This window comes from Tupaia chinensis, unplaced genomic scaffold, assembly GCF_000334495.1.
Source record: "Tupaia chinensis unplaced genomic scaffold, TupChi_1.0 Scaffold144952_1, whole genome shotgun sequence".
Taxonomy (NCBI): Eukaryota; Metazoa; Chordata; class Mammalia; order Scandentia; family Tupaiidae; genus Tupaia; species Tupaia belangeri.
In genome coordinates this window covers 5532401-5559950 of record NW_006204812.1, presented here as the reverse complement: position 1 = coordinate 5559950, position 27550 = coordinate 5532401, and the positions used below count along the sequence as shown (strand labels likewise).

The 27550-nt window shown below is 38.4% G+C and overlaps 1 long non-coding RNA gene across 2 annotated transcripts in view; it reads right to left on the bottom strand.

Moving 5' to 3' along the window:
- The window catches only part of LOC106733780 (uncharacterized), a 95558-nt gene that overhangs the window by 26924 nt on the left and 41084 nt on the right, over positions 1-27550 (bottom strand). The window contains exons 3-4 of one of the 2 annotated variants that reach the window (XR_001369674.1): positions 26218-26376; positions 15189-15268 (exon numbers count right to left, since the gene is read on the bottom strand). This is a non-coding gene — a long non-coding RNA (uncharacterized LOC106733780). The remainder of the gene's footprint in view (positions 1-15188; positions 15269-26217; positions 26377-27550) is intronic. The other variant, XR_001369673.1, reaches the window with a different exon arrangement.

Genomic DNA, 27550 nt, shown 5'->3' with positions numbered 1-27550 from the left:
TCATTAAAGGACTTCCTCATCTCCTGGAGCTCCTTGTCTCTTTTCTCTTCCATCTCAGTTAGTTTGGTCACTACAAATATTCTGAATTCCTTATCAGACATGTCCACGACGTCTATTGTATTGACTGTGGGTGATGTTGGCTTTATGATTTCCCTTGAGGGAGAGGCCTTTTGTTGGTTGCTCATATTTCTTGAGCCTCTGTGATTGTTCCTAGTCATCAGATAATCTATATATTTCTTCCTAACTTATTTAAGGTATCTCTGAGTGTTAAAAGTTGTACAGGCTTAGAAAATTGATGATTTATCTTAGGGTTGGCCTACCTGTTCCTCACAATTACCATTAACTGTTGCCACTAGCCCTGGATGGCCCAAAGTCCTCGTTGTTTCTAAGGAGTAGTGAGCCTTCAACTGACCTAATAAGCAACACCCCAAGAGCAACAAAAAACAAAACGAAAAACGTGCTCTGCGCACTACTCAAATCACCAAAATTCAAACAGTCCAAAGGCTAGTGGAAAAGGATCAGACAATGGGTGACAGTACCAGGTTGGTCGGGCCTGCAGCCTCAGTCCACCTGGTGTCCGGAACTGCTGACCGGCTCGATCTGGATTGCAGGTGGGGTGGGGTGGGGGTTCGCCTTAAAGTCCCAGGCAACCAACCTGGGGTCCAAGGAGGAGGCAAACCCAGAATTTTAATCCTATTGGTCAAACTCCTCATATCATCTCAGTATGATTTTTCATACTTCACCCTTCTCAATTATGTATATAAATATCTATTATCCAGGTTTACATTTGGTTTTCTATGACTTGTTCATGTGACAGGCCTTCCTGGTCATACCATACCTGTCATCGTATAAATAGTTGCCCTTGCCATTGTCAACCTTTGTCAACACTTAATACATGTTTTAGGGATATTTACAGAGAAGAGATGCACAAGCTGCAGAGGAGCTCTTTATAGCCCTTCGTAACCCTGTGCATAGGACAGAGCATACTTGTTCTCTGCAGCTTGCCTCTGATGTATTCAGAATTGCTATGAGTGAGCACCAAGAATGGAAATACACTGCAGTTTGGTAAAAGAAACATTAAGGCTTGCAAGAGCCAAATCTTTCTTATGGATATACATTCGTTGGGGGTGGTGTGATGTATGACTATTCGAGTTAACTCAAGAAAATGTTGGTCTTTTGTTCACATAAACCAAGTTTTAAAATGAAATCCTAAAGACAATACCCAAGAAAAGTTACCTTGGACAAGAAATGCAATCAGAAAAGCAGAGCCCAGCTCTTTTATCCCTTGGACCCTTCACTATAATGTTATATGATTGCTTGCCATGTGACAAAAGTATGGAAAACCCCAGTGGACCCACAGTCTGAGCCCTGAAGAGAAATATGAGCCAGTGATCCCCACTCACTGGGCAGAGATTCACCCAGAGAAAGGCTGGATAAGGCCTGCATGCCTTCATTGTTCCCAGTCTTGGGGGCTGCTACCTCTTGTCTCAAACGCTGACATCTAAACAATCAGTAACTTCTACCAATAATTCTTTAATAAACTCCTTCACATTCCAAATGTAGCATCTGAAAGCCGATAAACAGGAGTGAACTAGTAGCAGTCTGAAGTTGTCATCATTGACAGCTTATGATTTATCTTAACTCTCCCTCGCCATTTGGCCACGGCTTTAAGTAAACACTTTCCGTCTTCATGTTCTCGTTACTGCCACCTCCCACTAATAAGGGAGACTGCCAAGAAAAGCATCCAGACAGTTCATTTACCTCCCAAACTTGCCTGAAAGTAGCCGCCCCAGTTTAGACAAGGGGCAAAGCAACTACTGCACATTTTCAACAGATGGAACAATGCTTCACAAATTATTTACATTAACATTATTTGCTTTCAGGATGTGTGTGTAACGAATGGGTAGTTGAATGAAATATTATGGCGCAGACTGAAGACACCAGCAATTCGGGCAAGCCATTTATGGTGATAGATGGAAATGGAGTGTTTTGCTTTCTAAGAAGCTGGGGAGCTCTGGGCAGTCCCTTTTGGCTAAGTTCTTGGCATCATCTTGCTCTGTCACAAAGCTGGAAACTTGCTTCAAATTCACAGATAAGTTCTTTACTTAAAGTGTGGTGGCCAGAGGCCTCCAAGACTGTCTCCTTCTCACCCATCAATGAATGGATGAGACTGGTCAGAGTAGTTGTTAGCTGTGCTACGAAGCTTATCACAAGAATGATAAGTGTCTATTGGATTTTCTACATGTGTCATAAAATCATCCCTAGTAGTTGAAGAGAGATCTTCCTCTCACAAAAAGGTGGAGCCCATCACGTGTGATTTATACAACTTGAAACTTTTACTATCCTGTGGACACTACACCCAAAGTAGAGTTGGTATAGAATGGGTCATCATGAGAACCACCTGATTAGCCATATTACTTTTATGCCTTTAAACTCAAACCAAGAGTCAAATCCTCACTGCAGAAGACTAACTACGGCATGGAAAAAGGATGAGTAGAGTCCTGCTATTTCCTTGGTTGTCCGTTCACTAAACACACACCCTGAGGTTTAAGGCAGGTGTATTAGTGAGGGTTGGGAATACACATGCCAGGTACCCTTGATTCCAGAGTCAACCTCATGGCATGAGTTTCTGAGTTCCATTTGGAGGTTTCTATTTAATCCATAAGAATCGTCAAGCTAAATGTCAATCCTCTACATAGAATGATCTTGTGCTTTAATAAAACATAAGTTCGTATGTATTGAACACATTCAGTATCCAGGATCCATATCTGATTCCACGAAGGATCCTTTGAATGTTCCTCCAGAAACTCCTTGTAAGGTGAGAAATAGAATATCATAAAATATCTGAAAGGTAGATCTTGAGAGAATGTCTCAATTTTTTTTTTTGAAGTAATAACTAAACCAAACATGGGCCCTTGTTTGTTCTTGGTGTTTGTGAGAGGTCAACAGCAGGCACACTGGGTGGAACTGAGGGTGCTCCGCTATTGCATCTTCCATTGCTGGATTGCATGTTGTGCAGGAGGTGAGACACACAGACTGTGCAGCCAGGTTTGTTAGGGAGGCTACCTACCGCGTGACATGGAATGTAGGAAGAGCCCCAAGCATTGTCACCAGATGTGTTATCAGAGTTTTATATGGTATTATGTGTTCTCTCTCTATCTATCTTTTCTTCCTCCTCCTTCTCTTTAAGTAGTTCTTTAAAATAGATTATTTCACCCTCTAAACCTCCTATTAATTCCTCAGAGACTTCCAGTCTCTACGTCTTGAATTCCTCACTCACAGTTGAGTTGTTTTGCTGGAGCAAGGCTAGTTTAACCTGAGTACAGTGGCAACCCTCCCGCTGCAGTAAGCTGTGACATCAGACACTAACATCAGTGCAAGGGATGGGAGAAACAAGAGAGGACCTTGAGGACCATATGCTGGACTCCTAATCTTGCTAAGAGTCTATGTGCTTTTGCTGTGGTGGAAACCAAAAAACAAAAAGGAAACAATACCATTTTGCTCTATCGCATTGACACATTTTTAATATTTTTAATTTTGTTATTATGAAAAGAAGACACAACATATCTCTACTCATCAAAAAAGTTAATACTTGACAAAGGGGGCAAAACACTGCTAATGGGTCCCCCACCACAACCCAGTTTTCCTCAGGCCAGTGTCTCAGGCCACCTGACCACAGTGACCACCATCTGTCTACATCTTGTCCTAGGTCCTGTACAAACACCTCTGAGCAAAAAGAGCCCAGTTTTCATTAGAAAGTATGTGCCAAGACTGACTTCTCTGAATTTATGGACTGATTCTTCTCACTTTCCTAAACTTCTCTCATCTCTTAGCATGAAAACTTGCACATCAGGTCAGGAGGATTTTTAAAATGCTTAATATTTACTGTTTTTTGACTGACCACATTTTGCAACAAAGTCAACTAATGATTTTTATCTTCCATGGAAGATATACCCAGATATATAAGCTGACCACACATACAGGCAATCACACAGCTCAGTACATAAATCCCTAGGACAGTCACAGGAAATGCATACGAGGTTAACCAATTCACACATGGACAGAGGGACTCAGAAACAGCCGCCTCCCAAGGCTGTGCACACACCATGGCCCGCCCTCACTGACATCACTGTCTGCTCAGAGCTCTTGGCTCTGCAGTTTGGGCCTAGTTCCTTCGGGTTGGAGCCCAGAGGGGCCTGGCCTGGCCTGGCTGGGCTTTGCTGTGCTGGATAGGATGGAAAAGGGAGGGCAGGCCAGGGCAAAACCACAGATGGGCTCAGGTGTCAGTCTCCACCCAAGTGGGAGCTCCCAGTCCAGGATGACTCAGGCCCTGCTGTGCTTGGGTTACTCTAGCTTAACCGCCCTGAAATGGCCTTGTACCCCCACTGGACACACCAGCCCTCCCCAGTTCCCCAGTAACCAGACGTGTGGTATACATTTTAGCCTTAGCCCAAGATACATGGGCCTGACGCCGTTCAAGGCTTCAGACAAGGGGGCCCTTAGTGTTCCTGCCTTGGCCAGATGATCCTGAAACAGACAATGCTTTATGGTTCTTCCAGTCCTGATCCTTCAGGCTGGGATCCATCATGTTCTTGGAGCCCAGAAAACTGGGGCTGCTTGCTGGCTTACCAAGTGGGTACACAGGGGACAACAGTGGCAGGCAGTGACCCAGGCACATGGCTTCCATCACTAGTCTCAGTGATAGGCTCAGGCATTCACAATCAATCCAGGCATGTTAACAGCAGACACGGATAGTGTGAGCTGTTTTCACCTGTTTCTATCACAGGCGGTTAGAGGCCACTTGCATGTGCTTGACTCTGCACTAGGTGTGGGAAGAAGTCAGACCTGGCCTTCTTGAGAATTGAAGGTTTGCTGGGGAGTCCAGAAGGCAGAGTAATAAAGCATTACAAATAAAAAAGAAGTCCTGACTTCAAACCTTTGTCTCCATCTCCAAGTAGGTGTGTGACTGGAAGTTACTATAAGGCTTGCTCTCAGTTTTTTTCACAACCATAAAATGGGAAAATATATTTAGCATAGCTTCTGCAAGAATTGAGTAAATTTCTGTATAACGATAATGATAATGACAAAAAGTCTACTCCTTACTGAGTGCTTACAATGTTATAAAAAAAACAACCAAAAAAAAAAAAAACAGAACGAAAAAAAAACTGGATCGGATATGATTTAGCAGTAAAATCTGATCCCCTGTGAGGCAAACTCACTTGGGAAGGTACAGATTTGTGACTGAGAACTGCTGAGTACACAGGTCATGTGTGTGTCCTTGACTGGGGTTGGCTGGGGCTGGGGGTGGACCATATGTGGAGACCCTGTCAGGGGTACTGTATCTCTGTCTCCTCTCTATGTATCTCTTACTTATAGGATAAACAAATAAACTTTCTTTTTTCTTTTTTTGGAGAGGTTTTTGCTGTAGGGTGCGTGCGCTTGCCAGAAAGACAGAGGGAGACAGAGAGACAGAAAGCGAGAAATCATCCCCAGGGAGGATGGCCATGCTGCAATCTCTGTCCTCCATTCTCTTCTCAGGATCTTGGGCACGCACCCACATGCACCTGGCGTGAGTTTAAACCATTGGGTCTGGGACTTGAACCACTGTCAGCTACATGGGAGTCAAATGACATAGCCATTATGCCAACTGTTGGACCCAAAATAAACTTTTTTAAAAAATGAATCAAACTCTAACTTATATCTTCTAAGTATCCCCTGAGGAAAGCCTTATTTTTATCTTTAATCGTAAAGATTTGCCAATAAAGTGTGAGAACCCTGTTGGGTATTTAAATGTTGTCAGAAACATGTTTGAACCTAAAAATGTTTAGAAATACCAAGGGACAAATCTCAAATGGTAGAATATATACGTCAGGCAGCAGCAGGGGGCAAGTTTTGATAAGAGATTTTGAAAATTCCTATTAATTATACCACAGTGACTACACACAATTTTTTTCTAATACTTTTAAAAAATTTTGGCCAAGTTCAAAGGATTAGACAATGTGCTGATTAATTTTATGTGTCAACTTAGCAGGCAAAACTATGGTGCCCAGATAATTAGTTAAATAATATTTTGGATATTTATGTGAGAGTTTTTGTTTATGTAAAATTAACATTTAAATTAAGAGTTGAGAATTGAATTTAATATAAAATATATTGCCTTTTATAATGTAGTGGGCCAAATCCTATCAGCTGAAGCCGTAACTAGAACAAAATCCAAAGACTGACTACACCACCATCGGCAATATCTGCATGCAAAAAAGAGGGAATTCTACCAGCTCATGGCCTTTGAACTTGAATTGCAAAACTGGTGCTTCCCTGGGTCTTTAGCCTGATATCTAGCTCTGCAGTTTGAACTTGCCAGCATCTACAGTCATATAAGTGAATTCCTTAAAAGAATCTCTCTCTACACACACACACACACACACACACACACACACACACACACGTATGCACACACACACATCCTCTTGGTTCTGTTTCTTTGGAGAATATTCCCTGATATAGACAAGGATTCTTACCTGGTTCTGTTGCTCACAAGACTCTGGAGTAAATGGTAAGCATTTGGGGACCCTAGACCAGGATAGGGTCTACAAATCAGCTTTAGAAAGAAGAGCCATACTTATGGACCCTGGGTTGACAGTCACTGGGAATCACAGAGCCTGAGGCAAGCAGTTCTAGCCTGCAACTAGAAACTTCAGAGCGAGTGAAGAGACACAGGAAAAGGGGGAAAAGGTACTGGTCTTGGTGAGTGCCCTGTGCCCACCTTAGCATTGCTATTGCCCTTTGCTTCTTGAGGCACCAGGTTCCTTTAGGGATCCCTCACACATGGGTCCATTGGTGTTTCCAAGGTGTTAAGCTCCATACTGCTCTGTTGTATCATCTTCTTCATTGCACAATTGAGGCCACAGTTTCCACCTTACCTAGTCATCTCCTTCTATATCCCCACTTCGTAATGGTCAGCCCAGAAAACTCTGACTAGACATTCAATATTGCTCAGTTACACCAAGCTTCTTCCCAGTGATGATCAAGTGATGTTTGATATGGAGTCAGAAGATCCAGGCTTGACATATTAATCATTTAATACTTATGTGAATAGGACAGACAGAGTTAGTCATTCATTAAAAATTATTCAGCACTGTGATCATCACTGGGATATAATAATGAGTGAAGAGAGATGATGGCAAGACTAACAAGTAGCATGATGGTTTAAGGCACCAGACTCCTACATGGCCAACCAAAGTTCAAGTCCTGGATTACACACTTGTGTGTACCTGCCGAAAATCCCAGGAGGAGAATGGAGAAGGGATTATAGTATGACTATCCCCCCTGGGATGTGTTTTCTTACTTTTCCTCTCACTGTCTCTCTCACTGTCTTTCTCCTCTGGTGAACATATACACACAATGGGACCAGCAGTTAGTGTAATGGCTATGTTGCTGGACTCCCATGCAGTCGACTATGGTTCGAGTCCTGGACCAGGGGGGCTTAAACTCACACTGGGCACGTGTGCATATGTGCCCAAGATCCTGAAAGGAGAATAGAGGAGAAGGGATTGAGGCATGGCCATCCCCCCAGGGAGGTGATTTCTCACTTTCTGTCTCTCTGTCTCTCTCTGTCTTCCTGGCGAGCATATGCACCCTATAGAAAAAACCTCTCCAAAAAAGAAACAAACAAACAAAAAAACATATACACACAGTGGCAAACAACTTAAAAAAGAAAAATGAGAGAGAGAGAGAGAGATATTTAGAGACCATGGCATTGTAAGCATGTTTTCAATGAACCATAAATCTTCATTTATGATTATAAACCATAGTCAAGGTTTCAAACATACGGAGCAGAAGAATCCAACTTGGTCTAGGGGTCAAGAAAGTCTTCCACAGAGACATGACATTGTTGTTACTACCTTAGGGTAACTATGAGAAAGATTGAAAAAATAGCATTTCATAATATAGCAATAGTACATGGGGAGGCTCAGAGTGATAAAAAGTACAATGAACAGGAAGTGGCAGTAGATGAGCAACAGGAAGAGAGAAGTATACGGGAGGTGTCAGGAATGACTCCTGGTTCATGGAAAAGGTGGACTATTGAGTGAGGAGGGAATAATGGAGAAAAAGACCAGATTTGTGGATGACAGCGTTAGTTCTTGCAGTGGTAAACTGTTACTTTGTCACCAACAGTCAATTCGGTCTTCCCCTTAAATACTATACTTTGCATTTTGTGGGGGAAAATAACTTTCTTACACTCCAGTACATGTGATGTGGAGAAATTGCCTCAGATACTCCAGGGTCAGATGGTTGAAACCAGAATAACCGGTCTTGATGGTGTAAGTGACTTGTTCAGAAATGGATCCATTTTCCTACATGAAAGTTAAGTCTGGGATGGTTGAGAAGGAATCTTCTTTCCCTGTGCGGGACTTAAATGGAGGAGTATGTATGTTATAAGCTACTGATCTTGGCAATCTTTAAAAGAGAGTCTAGGATCCAGAGGTAGCATGGTGGTTAAGGTGACTGGCTCTCCCATGGATTACCATGTGCGTGGTGTCCCAGACCTAGAAGCCTACAGAACACGTTAGGCAGGTATGCATGCCAAAAATCCCAAGAGGAGAATGGAGAAGAAGGAAATATGGTATGGCCATCTCTCCTGGTTGATGCTTTCTTACTTTTTCTCTCTATCTTGTTTCTCTTATGTTTCATGATTATAAGAACTGTAAGCAGATTGAAGTCTTATGAGTTAAATTTGAGTTTACTTTTCACTTTGCATGTCAAGGTTTACTTACATAGGAAACTAAGGAAAGTCTATTTTTCTATAGCCCATACTAACTGAAGCCTATTTTCTAGATAGGAAATGAAGGCCTTATAACTTCTACTATACCAAGTAACATTGCCATCTCTTCCACTTTCACCATCATCAACAAAAACTCCACCAACACCTCCACCTTCACCACCAACCCCACCATACCTCTTCTACCTCCAACTATTACTTATCATCATTTCTACACTTACTCCCAGCAACTCCTCCACCTTCAATATTATCACCAACTCTACCACAACCTCTACCACCAACTCCTCTTTCAACATTACCACCATTATCACTCTCACTTCTTCCATCTTCTACCATCACCAAAATAACTTCCTCTACCTCCAACTCTCGACCATCACCACCACCGCCAACATTACTACCATCACCTCTTCTACCATCATTACCTACTCTGCTACCCCCTCTACCTCCATAACCTCCATAACCACTATTACCACCTCCTCTATCAACATCAACACAACTATTTACATTTACTCCATTATCATCACTTCAAACAACTCTATCACCCTCTTACAACCACCACTATAATCTCTATGACTATGATTATAACAATACCTGCAGTAAACAAGGCATTTGACACTCATTATCCTTAATCCTCTATAGACCCCTCAAAAGGTAACATTCTATCTTGTTTTGCCTATGGGGAACCAAAGTCTTAGAAATGTTCAATAACTTCCCCAAAGGTTCATAACTTCTCAGTAGTTTAGCCAAGATTTGACAGAGACTAATTGGATCCAAAATTGTGATTTTTTCACTTTAGTAATCTTTACATCTGCTCATGTCATCATTCTATTCTGAAAGGTCAAACTTTTTTTCCTTCTCTGTAACAGAGAATGGGATTTGTCGACTTCAGAAATGGTGAAGTAATCTTGTCTGGCAGTGATGTTCTTAATTATTAAAATAACAGGAAGTTAAAATCACTACAGAGAAACAGGGAAGGGAAAACTTAAAGAGGGGTTGGTAAATCTGGAAGTATCAAATGTGAGATTTAAAAATGTCACAACCATGGACTCAAACTGTTGTTCTGAGAGGCAACAAAGCCTTTCTAGCTGAGGTGGGGGAGAACGAGGGATCTAGTAGTGAGGCCATCTTCCTGTCAGTTTGGGAGTGTAGGGTTGCTGTCACATTGGAAATGAAGATGGCCTGGAGGTTGAGGTTAGCATCTGACAGGGAGATTGAAAGGACACTTTGAAGTCTAGATAGCATTTCTGAGGAACGCCTGACGAGAATTCCAGACTTTTATAGAGGGATATGGAGATTGGATATGTTTTGCTCTTAGAAGCTTTTTATTTGCAACTTTATAGCTCTTTCTGTCATAAACTTGAACTGAAATGGATATTAAATTGCAAAAACAACACAGTCCATGCCTATTTTTCACACACACGCACACAAAAGACTCTTAGAGTAAACATTGTCTTAACTAGCACAGAGAAGAAAGTTTAGACAATGTCTCTACCTAGTTTTTACTACTCCACTGAAACTAGTATCTCCTCTATCCCATTAAAGAGAAAATTGACTTAATAACTGTTGATATTTATAGTTGGAAAATTCATCAGGCTACTTACTGGATCAAGAGAACCAGGAATCCTGAACAGCCTTTCTGTGGTGTAAGAAGAAAAGACAGCCATAGAATACAAGTGATGAGGAGATGGATACTGAACTTGAGCTGTGAAATATTGCTTTCTTTGACTAAAAATGAAGATTTTCTGCTGAGACTTCTCCCTCCAGATTCATTTCTAGTGGGGAGGGCTACCTCTGTCCCTTCTCTCCATTTCTCTCTGCCTCTCTCTGTCTCTTTGTGTCTCCCTGTGTCTTTTAATTTTTTTCAAAAATTTTAAGGTGAAATATTCTCTGGACTCTCAAGCTCCTCCTATATGTGCTAATGTGTGCCTTTCTCCATTTCATTTAGGAAAGGCACAAACCAAAGCCCATCCTGAGATGGATACCGAACTTGAGCTGTGAAATACTGTTTTTGTGCACTGCATGCCACATGGTTTTCATTTTTTACTTTTTAAAATTAAAATCTAAAGGTTTTTTTCATCTTTTTTCTTTCTTCTTTTTTCTTTTATTTTTTCTTCTTCTTTACTCTTCTCCAATTCTTTTCCTTTTTTCTTTATCTTTATTCATTGGCTGCTCAGCCTCTACACACTAAGTATCTAGCAAAGATCAAGTAAACAGGATCCAAACATCTGAATACAATTAGAGTCAGACTATTCCTCATCTCCCACTGAATCTGATGCCAAAAGAGTGAAAGAAAATGGAAAAGATACTGCAGATAACCTCCTCCTGCACACCTCTGAACGCTCAGATTGAACTTCAAGAATTAGGAAGAAATGCTCCATCTATCAGATGACTAAAAATCAATACAGGGTCACAAGAAATATGGGAAACTAAGAAAATACCTCTCCTCCAAAGGAAAAGAATAACTCACCCCCAGACAGTACAATGAAACTCATAGGAATGTCAGATAAAGAATTTAGAATATCCATAGTGACAAAACTAACAGAGATGGAAAAGAAAAGAGGAGCTGGCAAGTGGTATGGTGGTTAAAGGCACCGGACTCCCACATGGCCGACCAGGGTTCAAGTCTTGGACCTGGTGGCTTGCTTGCTCACTTCCTCTCTCTCTCTCTGCCTTTCTCAGATAAAACTGGAAAATAATAATGATAATAATAACAAATAAAGTTAAATAAAAATAATTCTGAAAAAGAAAAAAGAAAAGAAAAGAAAGGGAAGACAAAGAAAAGAGACAATGAACTGTAGAAGAGGCAGGAGAAAGGAGCCGATGAGTTTCAGGAGGTGAGAAAATTCTTGCAAGATCTAAAAGAGGAAATACATACTATAAAAAAGAATCAAATGGACTTGTTAGAGATCAAGGCTATAATACAGGAAGTCAAAATCTCCCTTGAAAGTATTTAAAGCAGACTAGATTAACAGAAAATTGAATCTTAGATGTAGAAGACAAAATCACTGGCCTAGAAAAAGTCACCATGAAGACTGAGAAAATTGCCCATTCCCCCCCAAATAAGAATAATACAAGAGAAATATTAGATACCATCAAACATTCAAACATCCAGATAATTGGAAGCCCAGAAGGTGAAAAGACTCATAAAGGCATTGGTAATCTATTCCATGTAATCCCACAAGAAAACTTTCCAAACCTACAGAGGCATTCAAAGGTCCAGACTCAAGAAATACAAAGGACCCCAAATAGAATCAACCAAAGAAGATCTTCTCCAATACACATTATAGCCAGATGGACCAAAAACACAGACAAAGACAAGATACTAAGATCGGCAAGAGAGAAACGTCAAGTTATCTACAAAGGATATCCCATCAGGCTAACAGCAGACCTCTCATCAGAAACAATGTGAGCAAGGAAAGAATGGAAAATATATATTCAAAGTGTTAAGGGAAAAGCAATTTCAAACAAGATTACTGTATCTGGCAAGTTTATCCTTCATATGGGAAGAAAAGACAAGAACATTCTCAGATAAACAAAACCTGAAAGAACTTACCACCAGACCATATCGCCAAGAAGTTCTCAAGGGAGTGCTATACCAGGAAAATTAAATACAGACACACAGAAATAAGATTTCAAAAACTAAGAAAATGACTAACTTAATCATAGGGACAAGTCTGGAGTTGAATATTATATCCTAGAATTTAATCAGGAAGATAGTAAGCTATATAGCATCACCTAGGTGCTACTTTATACTATATGCATTCTACTCAGAGCTTCATGCCTAAAGTCAGACATGTACTCACAGATATGTATATACCAGCTGAACTTGCTATTGAAAGTAGTTAGATTATTTAAGAAATATTGTGGATCAGTAAAACCTGGGGGGGGAAAGGAATGGAAAACAACTTTAGACAGCTGAGATAGTGTGGAAGAAGGGTGGGAAATAGCAGAGGTTGAGAAATAGGGGGGAAAATATACATACATATATAAATGAAACTAGAAATGGAAAATTATTGACAATAACACGTGTGATTAAGCCACTATGCAGTATATTCTGGATGGGAAGTCTCATTTTGTATGCTGTGATGATGCTCAGTGAATGAATGTAAACTAATTAATTAATTAAAAATTAAATAAAGAATACAATTGATGAGCACAGAGTTTAGAGTGCTTTTTGTCTTTGAAATTTTAATGCTTCTTCTACCTTGTTAGTCTGAAACGAGAATATCTTAGTTTCTAAACCAAGATCAGACTCTGTCATGCAAGGTTTTTTCATATTTTCCCACTACTATTGTCTCTATAAGCCAAAGGTGTGGTGGTTAAGGCAACTGGATCCCACATTGTTGACTGCAGTCTATACGGGTGGCTTGGAAAACATGCTGGACTCGTGTGTTTGTTTGGCCCAAATTCTGAAAGGAAGAATGGAGAAGGGATTGCAGCATGACTATGCTCCACAGGGAATGCTTTTGACTTTCCTTCTCTTTCTCTTTTTCTAATTAGCACACACACTGTCTAGCAAATAAATAAGTATAAATAAAAGATTGTTTAGCACATGTTTTGCAAACTTAGCTGCAAATGCAGATACTGTATATTGTTCTTACATAACTATCCACAGAGAAGTCAGAAAGGCTACTACATAAGGAAAATTGAGAGAAACCATGACCAGCCACCTTATTTAACCACTAAGGCTCTAGGAATGATAGGATTTGCATACCTCAAAACTCTTCCAGCATTCTTCTTTTCATTCATTAAAGTAAATGAAATAGTTTAGACATTTCTTTAGTCCTGTCATACAGAGATTCCTTTTGCAAGAGCTAATAAAGGAGCATAGTGAATGTTTAAAATGTAAATCTATAAATAGAGTTCACAAACCAGTCTCTATGAAGCAGTCCTCAGGGCCCTGGCAACTGCTAAGATGGATTTTTCAGAAGTCTCCTTCTTCAATAAACAAGATAAGTCTTCTTACGTAAATACTGGGAATGACTGGGCATTGACAGGATCACTCCTGGCTGGGCAAGTTCTTGAGGAAGGAGGTAGCTGGTGCTTCCTCCAGAGAACACACATCTCCTTCTGTGGCCTGAGTTACATAGTCAGAACTTGTGGCCACATTGGCCCCCTTTACTTTCTGGGTAGTACATCTGAAGGTTGCATTCATAGAATTAATAAGTGGTAACTCCAGTGCCCATGACTGGCTCCAAAAATGGCCTGTTGATAATTAATTTTGGTCTTAAGGAATGAGTAGCACAGAATGCCTACCCTCTCTGAGGCTTTTGCTCCCCTACAGAGTGAACTGGCATCTTTCTTTGGCTTAATTCAGAGAATAGATTTCCAATCCAGCCCTGAGTAGCCTCTAGAGTGTTTTCTGAGCCAATCTCTGGTGGGGTATTGGGCTCTAGTCTATTCTGAAGAAAGAAGTTGGCATACTCCAAGAATGAGTATATTTTGTAAACCACAATCACATAAATGTGGAGGAAAATACAGTATCTGCCAGCAATGCTTCTAGCCTGTGTGTGCAATAGACTAGAACCATCAGTGTCAGAACAGAAAGAGACTCTAGCATCATTAGGGCTAGGTCCACAGTAATGACTGAGAATAAGCGACCCTCTCAATGCCATTTATCAGTGACAGATCTGGTCACTGCTAGCTCCAGACCAGGTATCCTATAGCACCAAGTTCCCTGAGTTCCCTTATTTATAAAAGAATAACAATAGTAGCCTGATGGTGATACAGAGGGTAAAGATATCACCATGTGAATCAAACCTATATGGGAAGGTTGCCGGTTCACTGCCAGAGACTTCCCAGCATACATGCATGTGCCCATGGAGCCTGATTGGCAGGTTGAGACTGCAGGCATCAGACCCTGTTAGTGGGACTATATCTTTATCATTCATTTTCTCTTTCTGTCTCTCTCACTCATAGAATAAATTTAAAAATTTAAAAGGAATAGAACAATACTTTTCTGGCAAAATATCAGTGATAGCTAAATGGGTTAACCTCTGTATAATTGTCTCACACCAAGATAGATGGCAAGTAAATGTTTAATCATTTTTTATTACAAGGTAGCCTCCATTGGAGCCACATCTATGATCACTGTCTATGTTTGCCAAGATCCATGTTGATATTATGCTATTCCCACATATATAAGGAATTGGTTTCTACCATAAAATTCACCTTTCTGTAACATAAAAGGTGAATTTAACTTATATAGAAAGTACTGGGTCATCTAGAAAGTCATGATGCATTTTTGCATGGAAAAAAAAAACATAGAAAAATATTTCATGACTTTTCCTGGCGAACTACTAGTACCTTTGAAAAACATATTTATATAGATTTTTCTATTTCTACAATATAGAAGCACTATAAACAGCACAAACAGGACAAACGTACAGCCTTTGTACTCAAGGTCTACCTGATGTTGAGAGCCTGTCTTAGATGAAACACTCATGAAGTCTTGCTCTTCTCTGGAGCACACTGCTGTCCATTGTTTCTCTGATTAAAAGAAAACAAAATAAAATAAAAAAATGAATAAAACCTTCAAAACTTGGGAATTTAATTTCTCTACCAAGAATTATATTTCTATCCTTTCACCACTTATAGTGTTACTAACTAATAGAAATATAGTCAAAACTTCATCAGCAGGTTTTGTTTGTAAATATCTTCTGAGGCTTGTAATTGTAGCTTTGAGAAAGCGGTGTAAGCCTGTGACAGTATTGGGGTGCATGTGTGTGGGCGTGGGTGTGTGTATGTATATATATATAACCTTCTTAAAATATACAGGTAATTTAAAAAATAGAGAGAAGAAAAACAGATGTAACAAAAAGAAGTTAGATGTAATTTTGACATTTTTACTTTCATTTGGCAATTCGATTTGTGATTTTTCTTTAACACAAGAGAATTTTCAACTTTTTTTTTGACAGGAATTTTTTTTTTTTTTTTTGGAGAGATTTTCACTGTAGGGCGCGTGCGCTCGCCAGACAGACAGAGAGAGACATAGAGACAGAAAGCGAGAAATCACCCCCCAGGGGGGATGGTCACGCCGCAATCCCTTCTCCTCCATTCTCCTCTCGGGATCTTGGGCACGCACGCACACGCGCCCGGCGTGAGTTTTAAGCCACCGGGTCCGGGACACGAACCGCGGTCGACTACGTGGGAGTCCAGCGACATAGCCATTATGCTAACTGCTGGTTCCCAACAGGAATTTTTTTTTAATATATATTGTTTTAAATGCCAGAGGAGTACATGCATGAGAAAGCAAGAGCATCCCTCAAAGGGGCCTAGTCATGCTGCAATCCTTTTTCCTCTAATTCTCCATCCTATCAGGATCCTGTGCAAGCATGTGCATACCTGACATGTTTTTCGAGTTGACAAGGCTAGGATTCAAACTCTAGTCAGCTATGTGGTGTCCTGCTTCTATGTCTGATTGCTCCTCTACAGAGATTTTGAAGTCATCTATTTATTATCAACTAATTTTATTGCTAGTTTAGACATTTTGCTATTTACTATTTATGATAACAATATTTTTCTTGATTTTTATTTTCTCTTGATTTCAAGAAAGAGATGAGTCCTCAGAATAAAATTATACTGAGACCAAAATGTAACTTTAAACCGTACAATGCCAAAAACTTTTTTCCCAAAGGTTAACAAGAGGTAGAAGGAGAGATTACTTACAAATGAATGGCAATCTAACAGCAGACTTCACATCAACAGCAACAGGTATAAAAGGATGAGGAAAACATTATTTCAAAGTGTTGAGAAATTATAACTTAACTGAGAACTCTATACCAGCTAAATCATTACTCAAGAAAGACATAAAAATAAAGGCATTTAAAATTTACTTGCCATTTTCTAAAAGACACACTCATTATATTTATATTTTATCAAAAGGCAAATTAGAGGGCTAGATAGTGGTACAGTGGTAGAACAGGACACTGTGAGGCTGACCCAAGTGGAAAGATTCTGGGTTTGTATCTGTAGACTTCCTTGAGTATACCAGGCACATAGGCTGGTGATCTGAGCTGGCAGAGGGAGGGAGTGGATCATGGCATCAAGACTTGTCAGGAGTGCTCTGTGTGTGTGTGTGTGTGTGTGTGTGTGTGTGTGTGTGTCCTTAAGTCACAAAAGAAATAAATGAACTTTTTATTTACAAAAGCAAATTGAACCCATGAGGAAGCCATGAAACATAAGAAGGAAAGTGAGAGGAAAACAAACAAACAAACAAACAAACAAACAAAAAACAGAAAATAATTCTTCCAGTACTCTGTAGACAGAATCACATTAATGGTCAATGTGCAACATTTAATGCATCATTATCTAAAATAAACAAATTTAGGTATTTAGAAATAATAAAAACCTATCCTAGTATGGACAGTAAAATGAAGAAAATTGTTTTTCGAGTTGACAAGGCTAGGATTCAAACTCTAGTCAGCTATGTGGTGTCCTGCTTCTATGTCTGATTGCTCCTCTACAGAGATTTTGAAGTCATCTATTTATTATCAACTAATTTTATTGCTAGTTTAGACATTTTGCTATTTACTATTTATGATAACAATATTTTTCTTGATTTTTATTTTCTCTTGATTTCAAGAAAGAGATGAGTCCTCAGAATAAAATTATACTGAGACCAAAATGTAACTTTAAACCGTACAATGCCAAAAACTTTTTTCCCAAAGGTTAACAAGAGGTAGAAGGAGAGATTACTTACAAATGAATGGCAATCTAACAGCAGACTTCACATCAACAGCAACAGGTATAAAAGGATGAGGAAAACATTATTTCAAAGTGTTGAGAAATTATAACTTAACTGAGAACTCTATACCAGCTAAATCATTACTCAAGAAAGACATAAAAATAAAGGCATTTAAAATTTACTTGCCATTTTCTAAAAGACACACTCATTATATTTATATTTTATCAAAAGGCAAATTAGAGGGCTAGATAGTGGTACAGTGGTAGAACAGGACACTGTGAGGCTGACCCAAGTGGAAAGATTCTGGGTTTGTATCTGTAGACTTCCTTGAGTATACCAGGCACATAGGCTGGTGATCTGAGCTGGCAGAGGGAGGGAGTGGATCATGGCATCAAGACTTGTCAGGAGTGCTCTGTGTGTGTGTGTGTGTGTGTGTGTGTGTGTGTGTGTGTCCTTAAGTCACAAAAGAAATAAATGAACTTTTTATTTACAAAAGCAAATTGAACCCATGAGGAAGCCATGAAACATAAGAAGGAAAGCGAGAGGAAAACAAACAAACAAACAAACAAACAAACAAACAAAAAACAGAAAATAATTCTTCCAGTACTCTGTAGACAGAATCACATTAATGGTCAATGTGCAACATTTAATGCATCATTATCTAAAATAAACAAATTTAGGTATTTAGAAATAATAAAAACCTATCCTAGTATGGACAGTAAAATGAAGAAAATAATAGTTAACCATAAAAATGCATAAATTAGAAACAAAGTCAAGTTATTTATAATGCAACAGATGGTTCTTTGAAAATAACCAATAAGTTGAATAAACTTTTTAAAACCTTGGCAAATATCACAAAATTACAACTAAAATAAGAACACAAAACACTAAGTTAAAAGAATAGTACTTTTTTATTTCCTAAAATATATGAATCCCTGATGAAATTAACTAAATGCACTACTCAATAACAAACACAACTTGGAATAGAAAGCCTAAATAAAAAACAACCAAGAAAAAAATTTAAACTCTCAAAATATACAAACAATAGCAATAAACTCTAGGCTTGAATGGTTTTATTGGAAAAATATTTCACATATTTAGAGAGAAAGATGATTTCTCATGCTACATAAGCTATTCTGACAACACATGCCAAGACTTTGTTCCAAAATATTTTCTCTCCATCACACTCCATATACTGAGGTTTTCTCAATGTAGGGGAAGATGTTTATGTCTCTTGCAGAGTGAGAGAATCCATACCCAAAATGAGGGTTGGGGAATTTCTCATTTTTTTCAAGCAGGTTTGGGAAAACCAGATAAGCGTGCAAAACAATAGCTAAGCTTCTAATTCAAATGAAAACAATGAATTCATGTTTATCTCTGCTACATCTTGAAAATGCATCTAAATGTAGTTTAAACGTACAGAATAGGAATAAGTAGATAAATAAACTGATAATTGAGGAGAGAGGACAAAGGTCAACCAAAGACAATATTGTTCAAATTTTTTAAGTTTACTTTTATTTATTTCCTACATGACAGAGAAAAAGAGACAGTTAGAGAGACAAAGAGAAAGAGAAAGAAAGAGGAACCCCAACAGGGACTTCATGCTGCAATCCACCCTTAGCCCCAGCCAGCCTGGTGTGGTGTGTACAGGAAGGCCTTGAAATACAAACCCAGTATCACAGAGCATGTTGTTACCACGGCACCATCATGGCCAGGCTGGAAGTTTTTTAGATTCTCTATACTACAGGATAACATGAATCCACTATAGCTAGTGAAACAAGCAAGGATATAGTGAAGAAGGTAATAACCACAACTGCCATTCTCCACCTTTACTTTTCTTATAGACTTAAGGTAACCAATATCAATAGTCTACGTCCAATATTCTTCTTCCTAATGACCAAGAAAAAACATATCAAGACCACGAATTCACACATAAAATCGTTTGGGGTTGTCACTACAGTGTGCTTTGCTTTTACAAAAATAGTTGTAACACTAGGCAACTTATTTCTTTCAATAAGCACATCTTTCCAGTACTATGGGATCTAACTCATTCTTTTGATAACTGCATAATTTTCTATATGATGGATATTACATAATTTTTGCAAGCGTAACTGCAGATGGGTGTTCAGATTTCCAATATGATGCTAGTAAAATGTTGTTGTAATTAGCACTCTTAAATACAATGCTTCTATATTTTTATTCAAGAGTATTTCAAAGTGAGATTTCAATTAAAAAGCATGAGGATTTTATTCAATAATTGTGAGCTGATTACGTTCTAGAGCGACAGCGATTCATTTGCTGAGCAGTGGCACATGAAAGTGGCACTTTCATTTAAAGCTTACGATGAGTGGGCATTATCACTCTAATTTTCAATAAATGGGTGCAAAATGTTATCTTGCTGCCACTTTAATTCCCCCTTCACTGAATACCATGAGGATCAGCATCATTTACTATATGTATGCTCTGCTGGAATCTCTCTTACTTGACTTTCTTATCCATACTTGTTTTCCTATTGGGTTGTGACTTTTCCTGATCAGTTTTTAATGAACTGCTAAGACTGTAGAAATATTAACTCTTACCCAGTCAGAAAGGGCAGGAAAACTTTTTCCAATCAAACATCTATTTTTTAAGTACACACAAATGCACATAAACTATATATAGTTTACAAATATACATGTATGAGAAGAATTCAAAGAGTCTGTGGGAAAAAGAAATTAAATTATAAGATTATTTTTTGTTACTGTATTTTTTGTTTGTTTCTTCTTGCCAGAGGCCACATGTACTCACCAGAGAGACACAGAGAAAGAGAGAGAAAATGAGAAAGCACCTCCCCCCATGGGAAATAAGCACACTGCAATCCTTTCTCCTCTATTTCTTCATCTTTTCTGGAGTGTGGGCACACCTATACATGTGCTCAGTATGTTCTTCAAGTCACTGAGTCCAGGACTCAAACCACACCGGTGGCCTTGTGGGACTCAGCCAACTTAAACACCACATCAATGACTGATCTCATATGTATAATTTTGAAATCTGTGCATGGTATTTTTATAATATATATGTTTCCATTAACTTTTTGAAGACCCTTTATATAGATATGTGTGTGTGTATAGTTAATGTATATTGATATCATACAACAAAGTAATTGCAAGTATCTGTCATTATACATAGTCGACTTATTGTAGTGAGAAATATCTGCTATTGTTTTTACTTCTGAATTTGTTTTCTTGAAAACAATATCCTTTCCATGATTTTTCCTGTTATCTCCCTTATTTCTTCTCTTATATACTTGATTCATCTGGACTATACTTGTGTGTGTGTGTCTGTGTGTGTATATATATATATACATACACACACGTATTTATATATAAATAAATTATATATTAATATAATTAATCCAGCTGAATTAAATATATAAGAAAAGAAATAAGGGAGATAATATATATTATCTGAATTAAAAAATCTAGGATACATTAATATTGCCTATATACCAGAAAAACTTCTAAATGGATACTACTTATCAACTAAAACTAAATACTGTATTAACTTCTCATATTTACTGAAGACTATTTTGGGGGGAGGTTTTTTGCTATAGGACATGTGTGCTCACCAGACAGACAGAGAGAGACATAGAGACAGAAAGCGAGAAATCACCCCCCGGGGGGATGGCCACACTGCAATCCCTTCTACTCCGTTCTCCTTTCGGGATCTTGGGCACGCACGCACATGCGCTCAGTGTGAGTTTTAAGCCATCCAGTCCCGGTAGCGAACCGTGGTCAACTACGTGGGAATCCAGCGACATAGCCATTACACCAACTGCTGGTCCTAACTTAAGACTTTTTCAAAGCTTCTAATTTCTTTCCACTCGTCTGTTTAGGTAAACACCTGGATCAAGATCACACTATTTGATTTATGGATTTCTTTTTTTTTTTTTAATTTTACTCACTGGGATTATAATTTTCTTTACTTTTATGAATCCTGCTATTGTAAATATTCACATACAATTTTTATGTGAAGACATGTTTTTTAATTCTCTTGGATTTATACCTATCTGGGTCCCAGTGATTTTTTTGTTTAATTTTTTGAGAAAATGCCAACTATTTTTCTGAGGTACAGACTTAAGGTAGCCTCAAAGAGCATTCTCTCCTAGTACTAAAGTAATCCTCTCCCTTTAAATGTGTACAGAAACTATTGACTTGTCTTTGAGCAATAGCATATGGTAAAGGCAATTGGATGTCACTCCCCTGAGTATCCACAAACTGCACCCAACTAGCCAACCAGCCAATCACTCTCTAGTCTCTCTCTCTCTCTCTCTCTCTCTCTCTCTCTCTGTGTGTGTGTCTCTTTCTTCCAAAGCTAGCTTTGAAGCAGCGAGCTGCCATGAGTCAATAGCTACGAGAAAATATATCGTAGCAACAATCTGTGTGACCTTGGAAGAAAATTCTTCTACTGTAGAGACTACAGATGAGAATGCAGTTCAGCATCATCTTGAATGTAGTCCCCTGAGACCCTAAACAGAGGATCTAAGTCACATTCCTGAGCCACAGAAACTGAGATAATAAACGTTCGTCATTTCAAGCTTCTGAATTGGAGTAATTTGTTACCCAACATAGAAAATATAATCAATTTTTAAGTGAATTAAATGATATTTTCCTCTAGAATCTTTTAGGTTTTATATGAATAGATAGATAGATAGATAGATAGATAGATAGATAATAGATAGAAAGATAGATAGATAGATAATAGATAGATAGATAGATAGATAGATAGATAGATAGATAGATAGATAGATAGATAGATAGATAGATAGATAGATAGATAGATAGATAGATAGATAGATAGATAGATAGATAGATAGATAGATAGATAGATAGATAGATAGATAGATAGATAGATAGATAGATAGAGATATACATACATATTACATCCTTTGGTGCCTTCTCCAGTACTCATGTAGATTATTTTATACTATAGTCTTAATAAAGTTGTGATAGTATTCAAATAGTGTTTCTCATGGTGGACATAGCAGGTATCACTCTTCTGTTCTTAATTTCATTTAAAAAATGGCTTTAATATTTCAATATTTGGTATGTTATTATGCTACAGCTAACTGTATATAACTATAACTTCATCAATAATCAGTCTTCATCTTTTATTCCCACTTTCTTTAAGATTTTTGTTGGGAATATTGCTTCTCCTAAATCTTGACAAATTACTATACTCATGTATATAATCACATGAATTTTTCTCTTTATAAAAACAGATTATGCTTATAGATATCCTAATATTGAATATTCATACTTTTTTGTAAACTCTTTTCTTGACATGGCACAAAATAAATTTGATTTGCATCCATCATCGTCTACCTTAAACTCATCAAAATCTAAACAGAGACTAAAATGATGGCTACTTGAGTATGTCTTGCTGATTTCTTTTTCCCCCACCCTCTCTTGTGGATGGAAAAATGATCAAAGCCTGAGGTTGCCAGTTTCTCTAGTATGATAGCAGGCCTCACTGGTCCTACTTCCTCCGGAATGACTCTGTTGGGCTGGGATTGACTGCAGAAAGGCTTTAAGCTGGTCCACAGAAGGTCTTCAATCCTTCCTTTGCCTCCCACTGTTCCACAGACCTTCTCACCTGTCAGATACATTTGCTAAAGTTACAGAAAAGCATAGCCAGCAACATAATTATAATAATATCTTTAAAGATTCTCGGGGAGAAGGATCTGAATCTAGAAAAAAAATTCTGCTGATATTAAACAGAAATTCAAAGAAAACATTTTATAAAAATAACAAATATATAAAAGTAAGTCAGAGACCAAGCAATGTTTTATGGAACTGAGAAATATGTGATTTAAAGCTGTTGTTAACAGATAAACTCAAAAGTATAGAGACATAGCTGAGTACTAGTTTCAGTCTTAAAAATCCAGTAAAAGAGTTCACAACACAGAGCAAATACATAAAAATGTTGACATCCCTAACTCAATGTTCCAAGACTCCTTATCTTATTATCTGTAAAACTGAATCAACTGTGACAAAACACACAATCCCGAAGTATGTCAAACCCAAAGTAAAATTCTTGAGGTAAATTCCATCTTCAGATGCCTAATAAGGTATTTACAAAAAAAGAGACTTGAGCCAAATATCTTACTTTACATTCTCCCTATTTTAGATTCAGAGAAATGACAGCTATCTTTCCCAAAGACTGTCTAAGCACACACAGGACTTTCTACTTTCTCATGTTGTGTGCCAGGCAAAGAAGATACTTTAATATTTTGTGCAACTGAATTGTTAAAGCTGAATTTCCTTTCAAGTAAAAATGTTACTCAAGGGAATGGTCAGCTCTGTGCTGTAAGTGGGGTTACCCATTGTTTTAAAACGCTCTGGCACTCAAAGAAGAGAAAGATAGCAAGTGAACAATAGAGAGGCAGGACGTTAGTGAGAAACAGATATGGCTTATTAACTGTTGATGATGACATGTATAGTATTCTCAACTGGATTGGTCTGAGAAGTATTTCATGATGGGCAAAGTATTTTTACAAGCAAAATGAGAAATAGCAACAGACTGTTTTAAAAAATAATTAGAATAATAATAATAATGATTGGGGAAAACATAAAAAGATATTGAATGTTGAAGCAGAGAGATTAATGTCTCTGTACTGACTGACATGCATGGCATTCCCTTTTGAAAAAGCAATGTAATACACTGTAAAGTTATATGTAATCCAATGTAATATAAAGAAGATTACGATGATAATAAAAAATAAAAATTAAAAAAAAAAGAAGTGGACACTTAAGGCAGAACAGAAGAAATAATCTGCACATACTCGGAATGAACCTCACTGAGGAAGTCGTGATGGATAGTGGCCCCAGGAGTCTGGACAGAATAGCTCACAGTGATCCTGGGAGCCAGTCTCCTTGCTACATCAAAGGTTGTCCCTGCTCTCTCCTGGAAGGCTGTGAAACAATTGGCCAGAGGCACATGAAGACCATGTAGGAAAAACAGAGATGCAGAACAGAAAACTAAGTCTAATAAAAGAAGGAGAAATAAATGAAGGAACCAAGGTTGAACACCACATTTGGCTCTGAGATGTTTGGCAGCCCACACAAAAAGTGAAACATGGTGAATTACTTGATTCTTACTATCAGAGGAGGAAGTGGGTCCAAATTTTTCTTGGCACTTACCTGTATAATATATTTCTCAAATGAGACTTTAACAGAAGGCAATGAACAATGAACATTTCAGCATGCAGCAGTGGCACTTCTGAAGTGCTGCAATCATAGTCTTCACCAAATCTTTGTAGATTCTTTTTTTCTTTTTTCTTTTTGAGAGATTTTTGCTATAGGACATGTGTGCTTGCTGGAGACACAGAGAGAGACAGAAAGTGGGAGAACACCCTCAGGGAGGAATGGCCATGCCCCAGTTCGTTCTCCTCCAGGCTTCTCTAGGGATTTTGGGAACACACACATACACACACACATGCCCAGCATGACTTTCATGCCCAGTGTGACTCGAACTGTGGTTGGCCATGTGGGAATCCAATGACATATTCATTACACCAACCACTGGTCCTATAGATTCTTTTTTCTTGGATTTTTAGAGAAAATTGAATTTACAGTGTTTCCCTTTTCTCTTGGTTTTGGAAATCCAGTTATTGGCTGAATTGTGTTCTCAAATTCACAAACTGAAGTGCTAATCAACCCCCAGTACTTCAGTGACTTTATTTGGATATAGGCCCATGTGAGACATCCAAGAGATAATCAAGTTAAAATGGTTCTATATTACAGTATTTCTCTTTCTGAACACTCTGACTTATATAGTCATGTACTTACAACAGGTCATTAGTGTGGGGCCTAATCCAATATAGGTCGTTAGAGTTGGCTACAATCCACTATGCCAGTGTTCCTACATGAAGGGAAAATATGGATATAGACATATACAGGAGTAAGGTCATGTAAATATGAAGAGATAAAGATGACATTCTTAGAAGCCAAGGCTTGCCAAAGATCTCCAGAAAACCTCCAGGAGTCAGGCAGGAAGGATGGAGCAGAGTCTCCTCACAGCCTTCAGAAGGAATCAAACCTGCCAACAACTTGATCTCTGATTTCTGGTCTCCAGAACTGTTAAATGATATATTTATGCTATTTAAGTCACTGATTGATGGTACTTTGCTATGGTAACCCTAGGAAACTAATAACCAGGTTATCATTTTTTCAGAATGATGGCTCCTCTAAATCATCTTCCCCTGGAGTGAGTACTTACAATGAGGGATGGAATAAAAGATTCAAGTGATCTGATTAAAAATAAAATAATTGAGAGAAGAGTACATTTAAGATAAATTCAATAACAGCCCAAGATGTAGAACATTTCCTCAGTGCCCAACTCACAACGGTGATGGGGTCACATCAGGCCTGATTCTTTTACAAAATGTTCACATTTCTACAATAAAAAGTTCACATGTTTTCTTTGGTCTTGTCCCTACCTTATAAGGGTTTCCTTTTATAACAAGGGCCCAGAGACCAGAAAGAACTGGTCCAGGACCAAATTAAATAAAACTTGAAGTCTCTGTCACTTACCTGATCCCTAATTAGGGGTAAGAAAGCCCTGAACCCAAGCTTTTTCCAGCTCAGGTAATATTACTGTATGGTCCCAGCAACTCTTTTTATGACTTGGCTGAATTTTGCCAACTATTTGCTTGGTGTCACATTTATGAGCTTATTTAAGAATCTTTTGTGCAAACTTTTCGAAGGCTTACTTTATGGACTTGCTCCAGAACTAGAGTCGTGGGGCCCACAGCACAGTGTTTGAGGCCAAAAGGTAAGATTTGTCTTCTGGTTAATTTCTTCTATCTTCTTTTTCCTGCTCCTCCTCCCCCTGCAAAGATGTCTCCTTTTCTCCAGGCATTATGACTCTTCTAAAAAACAAGTTAGATGCTTACTAATAAGCAAAATCATCTTCAGTATCTGCCAGCATTTCCAACTACTCCCTGGGCAAGGATCTGATCTCTCTGAGGAGATTTGAAGTTTTAGAACTTTTTTTTCTCAACATAACATATTACAGGTCTCTGAAGTGTGTATAAAACATTTTAGTGCAACATCTTACAAATAGTTTTTTCTGGAAAAAAAAAAAAACCTCTTTACATCATGCATGTATAGTTTTCTTACCCCATCTCTTTTTTCAACAATTAATGCATTATTTTAAAAGAATATAAAAGCTAGCTACAGTAACACCCTGGTGAAAGAAGTGTGGTGATATCCGTGGCCTAGAATGCAACTAGCACAGTGTAGATTTTCATAAATGCAATATTGTAGATGTAGGTAAGTCAAGAGAGTGTTCAGCAAGTTTCTTCTCCTGAACTGCTTCTGTGCATAATTGCGAGTGTGTGTGTGTGTGTGTGTGCATGTATGTGCATTTCTGAGAGAGAAGTACTTCTCTGGCCACTTATTTATGGAGTCTAAATATCTCAGCCTTATAAGCACCTTATAAAATGTTTGATACAACCTCTACCCCAATGAAAATTTTCTCTACAACATCTCTGTTAGTTGTGATTGAACCCTTCCAATATTAAATGGATCTCTGTCTTTCATGTGGCCCATAACACTCCACATGTTCCTCATTGTTGGAAGCTCTTTCATGTGCCAGCCAGCTACAATTTCTTTCTTGGAACCACCTTACTATACATCTCTCCCTGGCCTTACTATACATCTCTCACTTATACAGGCATGCACTTACACAGACAGAAGGCCAACAAACTCTATGTAATTCAGGTACGAGGAATTCCTCTTTTCTCAGATGCATGGGCCATCCTGGTCAATATACCCTCAATTATAAGTGTAAGATGCATCTGGATTCTTTTTTCTCCTTTCTGCTCTAGATAATGAAGCCTCCTCTTACTGACTTTCCATAAGGGTGAATCAGGCCTGGATTGGGCCAAGCAACTCCCCACCAAGTTACATGGCAATAAATGGCAAAGACAACAAAAAGTTTACCACCTCCATGATAAAAATATAAACATGGCCTGTAGATCCTAGAAGTTCTAGATATGGTGCCCACATTTGAGGTTTCAGAAGATGAAAGTCAAGATCAGC